The sequence below is a fragment of the Oryzias latipes genome, chromosome 8, assembly GCF_053564925.1.
Source record: "Oryzias latipes strain Hd-rR chromosome 8, Olatipes_Hd-rR_3.1".
Classification (NCBI taxonomy): Eukaryota; Metazoa; Chordata; class Actinopteri; order Beloniformes; family Adrianichthyidae; genus Oryzias; species Oryzias latipes.
Window position 1 is genome coordinate 20,464,206 of NC_136244.1, and position 6,000 is coordinate 20,470,205.

The following is a 6,000-nucleotide window of genomic DNA, read 5'->3' on the forward strand; positions in this document are numbered from 1 at the left end:
CATTGATTAAAAAAGGATAAAAGAGACATTTACTGTCTAAGTCTTATGTTACATCTGTAGAACTGTACTGAGAGTTGGGTTTTGTTTTGGAGCACATTCATATGTTTTGTTTGTAAAAAAAAAAAGATAAAATATTAAGTTAATTGCATTTTACATGACTAGAAAAGCAATGATTATTCATAAAAATCTATGAAAGACATACAAAACAAATGAAAAAGCAGTCTGCCCTCCCTCTTGTGTCTAAACTATTGTCACCTCACTTCTGGGTTAGTTAGCATATAAACAGGCAGCTGGTGTGTGTGTGTGTGTGGGGGGGGGGGGGGGGGGGGGTGAAATTTGACTCCAGCAACAGGAAAGATTGAGGAGCAGGCTGCAGCATGAGGAAAAGACTGAACCATGTAAGAGGAAATGACATCCTACAGTTGACCAGTTCATTTTATATCTGTAAAGAATATTCAAGAAGCATTTAGACATGTTCAGCTATATGCGTGTTAAACTTGGTGTGGATATTTGAAGCATAAGTAATTTTAAAACACACTTGTTTGGAGTCCAGACGGAAAAAGCACAGGTTTTGGGATGAATCAGGATTTTTTTAAAATCATCTGTTTCACCTGGACTTCTGAAAAAAATATGGAAGGCAGCAAACACAGATCCCTACATTTAAAAAAATAAATGGTGTTGATATATGATGATTAAGTTATGAAAAAAAATAGGTGTTTGTAGTTTTGCCTAAAAAGACGTTTTCGGACCTTTTTGGATGAAATGTTCTCTAAAAGTTCACCTGTAACTTCAATCATTCTGAATTTTTTTAGGAAGCAGTAGCACATAAATGGCTATGAAAGTTGAATTCTTGGTGCTGATAACCTAAACAGAATTTATGCTAAAAATCTTTGTTCAGTCCAAAATTTCATTAAAAAAATCAAGTGATGAAGTTTCTCGTAGACCCTATAGTGTTACATATCAAAGCTGGAGGTTATTAAAGGCATCTAATTCTGAAATCTCAGCTTCCTGAGACAAACGGCTGATTTATAATAAATTTCTATTATTTGGGTGCACATAATCGACCACTTCCTGTTACGCAGGCACCGTCAGGTGTACACCCATGAAACTTTACATGATGAGAGAGGACCCTTCTGAGTATCTCCAGTTTTAATTTCATGCACATCGGACAAAGCAAAGAGAAAATACAGGGCAGAATGTGCCCAATGCAATAACTAGGTGGCGCTATAGAGCTCGTCCAAGATTGTCATATCCATGGGTTCAGAATAGAAGCTTCATCATATCCATTGAATTTCAGTGAGATTGGACAAGGAATGTGCACGTGAGAGCAACTTTTGTGTGCATAGCGAGATGCCCAACTTTGCCGCTCTGTCACGACCACACCCCCGCATTGAAAGTTATGGTTTTTTGTCAGAGTAAACTTCAATGGCTTTTCAACAGGTGGACGTCATTTTCAGGTGTGTCGGCTCATCCTACTCGGAGTAGTGATGCTCCAAGTAAAACATGTCATTTCCTCTTGCCAGCAGGTGGCGCTACACTTTTTCCAGGTTTTTTCACTGCAGATGTGTTCAGAGTCAGACTACAATCATGCACATCAATTTTGGATCAGATTGGATTATGCATGGCTGAGTAATGGCCATTTTTCTTTTCATGGCGTGTTTTCGAAACGACCTCCAATTTTGACGCGCCGCCATGGTCACAAACATCCATAAAAACTTAAAAGCTTTGCAATTTAACATCGGACATGTGTATAGTTTACAAAACCAAAGTTTGGAGTCATTACTCTCAAATCTCTAGGAGGAGTTCGTTCTAGAGCGAGGCCTGCGAATGACCAAAATACAGCAAAAATGACATATTGTCATCAAAATATCAGACTTCCTGTGCGACTGACAGCTTGGTCCCAAGAGACTTTTTTGTAGGTTTCTATCCGATGAACATGCCCTGTTAAAATCAGGTTTGTACTATAAAGCATATGGAGGTGCTCGCGAAAACAAATTTTGCAGGTGGCGCTATCGAGCCATTTTTGTTTACCTATGCCGTTCTCCTATAAAATATGAAATTTTTCGCGACTCCTGATGTGTATACAAAATTTGGTGAGTTTTGGGGTATGTTAAAGGCCTCAAAAAGGCGACGGAAAAGTCGGAAGAATAATAATAATAATAATAATAATAATAATAAACCTAACAGATACAATAGGGTCCTTGCACTCCGTGCTCGGGCCCTAATAATAAACCTAACAGATACAATAGGGTCCTTGCACTCCGTGCTCGGGCCCTAATAATAATAAACATTCGAATTACAATAGGGTCCTTGCACTCCGTGCTCGGGCCCTAATAATAATAAACCTAACAGATACAATAGGGTCCTTGCACTCCGTGCTCGGGCCCTAATAATAAACCTAACAGATACAATAGGGTCCTTGCACTCCGTGCTCGGGCCCTAATAACTCTTACAGATACAATAGGGTCCTTGCACTCCGTGCTCGGGCCCTAATAATAAACATTCGAATTACAATAGGGTCCTTGCACTCCGTGCTCGGGCCCTAATTAGCAAGGGCTGACATCTGAACCCTTTTAGTTATGTATTCCTTAAATAATTCATTCACTGTAATGGATGCATGACTGTCTGCAGACAAACTGTGTGGATTTCTAAAAGATGTATGAAGAATTTACACTGGAGCTTTTTTCAAAGTAGTTCTTCAAAATGTTATTTTAACAGAGATCTACGGGAAATGATGCATTTAAAACAACAAAATATCATATATGTTCTGCTTATGTCATCATGTGACATATTTCCATTTCTTATGTCCTTTTTTGGTATTTGGCTTGTCTGTCAAATCCAAGTTTTTTTTTGTTTTTTTAAAGTACCACCAGTTCTTTTGTAATCACTCACGTTGACTAAGGTAAAGACTATCTAAATCAGTACTAGACAAGCAGACACCAGCCAACTCAACTGCTAGAGACACAAAAATCATGTGTGCGAAAAATTTAACTCCTAGAACTTATTTCCACATTAATTTACTTTATTGTCCATTCGAAATTTGACAAATGTTACTGCCCTAAGAGAAAGTTCAAATACAGTGAAGTCGAGTAAGCATTGATATAAATGCCCAGGTTTTGTTGCTTAGTGAGACAGAGAAGCCCTTGCATTAGAATAAAATGGAACTGTAGTTTGTTTTTTCCTCAACTGCACAACAAAAATCACATTCACTTTTGGATCCCATTCACACATAAAGGTTAAATTGAATATCCTTGGGAACACCTATATGCCACTTTCACTGTCATTCAGTCAATAGAGGAGGAAACCGTTTTCATCTGGTTTCCAGCTGAGCAAACTTGCTATTACTCGACTATGAGCTGCATGTGTAGAGATGGAAAACAAAAAAGATGTTTAAAGACAAAAAATATTTACCATAAATTGGGTTTGCTTTTTCAATTTAAATCAGAACTCAAAGTGTATACTTTTCCGAAAGAAGCAAAAGAGGAAGAAATATATTTGACTCTTCTGCTGCTTTTAGATCTACATAATTCTTAGGAAGAAACCCAAACTAAATTGTTTTAGAGATTTAAAGCAATAAATTATTATTTTCAATTGTTCAAGAGATTATTATTCTGCCTTTAGGACAATTATTCTAGAAAACCTTCGAGAAAGTCGTTTTTCTTTGAGTGGGTGCCACAGAAAATTCGCTCAAAGACCAAATCCTATAGTTTGCAGGGGGAAAAAAAAGCAATGATTCAATCTCAGCTTTTTATAAGAAACTTCAAAAAGCTCAGGTGGAGACCTCTGTAAGTGTTTGAGTAATTGACCACCTTACAAACCGCAGTCGGTGAGCCTGAAAGGTTGTTTGTCTGAGTGGGTAGTCGACAGTACAGGAGCTCCACAGGGGACCCTACTCTTACCACTTCTCTTTCACCCTTATGCCTCAGACTTATGGAGGAGCTCAGCTTCCTATCTGCAGAGTAAGTGAAGGATAGGGAGATTTTAGTCATTACTAGATCAGTGGGGGCTCTATGCTAGCAAAACGTGTGAAAATACGGTGCGGTTGTTAAGAAAATTACTGTGACTAATTTTTTTTTTTTTTTGGGAGGGGGTTATTCTAATTTCCAATGTGATCCTAGCTGCTGGACATGGACTAAAATTTTTGAATTTAAACACTTTGTGATATGCAGTTGACCAAGTATTTTATTTTAATACAAATCTTGCATTTACACAATAAAAATGAAATATCAGCGTTGGGAATACTGTTATCTGCTGTCAAGTTTTTTTGTATACGTTAACAACTTTTTCAATAGAAATCCCAACTTGGCAAAAATGTTTCATTAAATTCCTCCTTTTAATCATTTTTTTCATGGAAAAAAAACTGAAGGACTAAAAGAGAAAACATAAATAAACAATCCTCCAATGTAAATGAAACTTAAGAGGACTGAATGAAAATGTTACTGTCCATTCAGTTTGAACTTTATCAAGGGAGCAGCTTATCTGCAGCTTTAGGGCACAGATGGCAAACACGCTCTCCCCTTTGAATTAAAAACTTGTCCTTGGGACAGCCAGACCCTGGAGAAAAGATGAAAGAGGCTTAACATTTCAATAAAAGGGCAGAAATGCAAATGTGCTCTGAGAGGCGTTGCACTGTTGATCTAAAAATTTAAACATTTAATGCACATAGTGAGCCATATCTTGATAAAATATCACGGCACTTTGTTTTTCAATTTTGCTTTGAATGATGAAGTCGTTAACAAGAAGTAATAAATAATCAAAAGTTTCTCATTAGCATGCTTTTCCTGATACATTTAATACTTGCCATATTTTTACCAATAGGATAGAAGTAAGGCTACGTTCACACAGCCTTTAAGCAACCACTTCCATTGAGCAACCCATGGTTTCAGCCGTCCACGTTCAAAACTCCCACATTCACATGTCGCTACACAAGTTTTTTGGGCCTCCTCGTACAAAATGCGTCCATTCAACCTGCGATGCATGTTTAACAAAGTCAAACTTTGACCAATCAGGGAATAAGTGATTAAAGATCATTTCAATGTTTGAAAATTCATCATAGAGGAGAAATTAATATTTACAATTGGCGTCTGGCGGAACTGTATGACACCAAGCCTTTCATGTATCGGTATAGAGCTGTGAAAGAAAAAGCCTGGAGCAAAATTCACGAGATTTGCACCACTTTGACATTTTGCACTAAGTCTCTTCCAACTGTATAGGTGGCAAACATGTGCTAGTAAACAGTAGAAAAAAATAGAAGCCCCTTCATGCTTGTCCAGTGTGAAGACTATCGACTATAACCGTGTTCAGTTACAAACACGCTTTTTGCTTGTAAGTCCTTATTTTCAGTTTTCTACCTAAGAAAAAGTTGAAAATATCATTAATTTCATTTCATGTTTCCTAAGCCACTAAAAATCTATTAATCAAGCTAAAGCAAAAAGAAATATATGCTTTCTTTAGAATAAAAAAAAATTGAAATGATTTTCCTAATCTCTTTTTCCCCTTGGAATTAAACATTAAAATCCTTCCTTTTCTGTATTTTCTTTTTATTTCTTTACTTGTTCGGACTGGAATCTGCATTTTGCTAAATGGTTTTTAAAATTATTTTAACCAGGATCTTTGAAAAAAAAAAAGTACCAGTTAAAATAAACCAAAACCATACTCCGATACATGCATCTTAAATGGCTCACACAAAAGTATCCAATTAAAGAAAATGATCATGTTTTTTACTCTATTACTTTACTCTTTTTTTATCATTTTGAATTCTGTATTTTTTAAACACACAAAAGAAAACAGACTTTTTCTTTTACTTTTTTTTTTTTCTTTTGCTTGCGCACAGTTAAGCAATATATATTATTGACCACAGCCCTTAACTTTTATAAAGATATTTCCAATTAATAGACAAACCTAAGAAAAAGACAATTATACATTGTACACTCATAATTACTGAAAAATTTGCAAAATCTGGATTGCAAAGCAACAATGTCATTACAGTGGTTAAAATGC